We start from the raw sequence: 290 nt of genomic DNA, 5'->3' as shown, positions 1-290 counted from the left end.
ACTATTTTTGTTTAACGGAACGTATGCATATAAATGTATTTACTCTTGCCACTTAGGGAAACTATGAATGCAAACAACAACAAAAAAACACACGCAGACAAAAGCAATAAGAAGCCGCATTTCCCTGAAAAATAGAGAAAATAGAAATCGGCTGCAAATCTCGCAGACATATGTATATGCATAGTTAGAAATACTTTATTGTAGAAAGAATGTGCAAAAACCCTCATTTATTTCTTAAACCTTTTGTACAGAATACCGTCCTTATGGAAACATGGGGGACCCTCATCCTT

At 34.8% G+C, this 290-nt stretch overlaps 1 protein-coding gene across 1 annotated transcript in view; it reads left to right on the top strand.

The window, feature by feature from the left end:
- Positions 1–290, top strand: part of LOC119594905 (ADAMTS-like protein 4) — a gene marked incomplete at its 3' end in the record, with an annotated part of 55,185 nt that overhangs the window by 53,785 nt on the left and 1,110 nt on the right.

Source organism: Penaeus monodon, chromosome 34, assembly GCF_015228065.2.
Source record: "Penaeus monodon isolate SGIC_2016 chromosome 34, NSTDA_Pmon_1, whole genome shotgun sequence".
Taxonomy (NCBI): domain Eukaryota; kingdom Metazoa; phylum Arthropoda; class Malacostraca; order Decapoda; family Penaeidae; genus Penaeus; species Penaeus monodon.
Note: the sequence above shows the minus strand (reverse complement) of the source record. Positions and strands in the feature narration are given on the sequence as shown.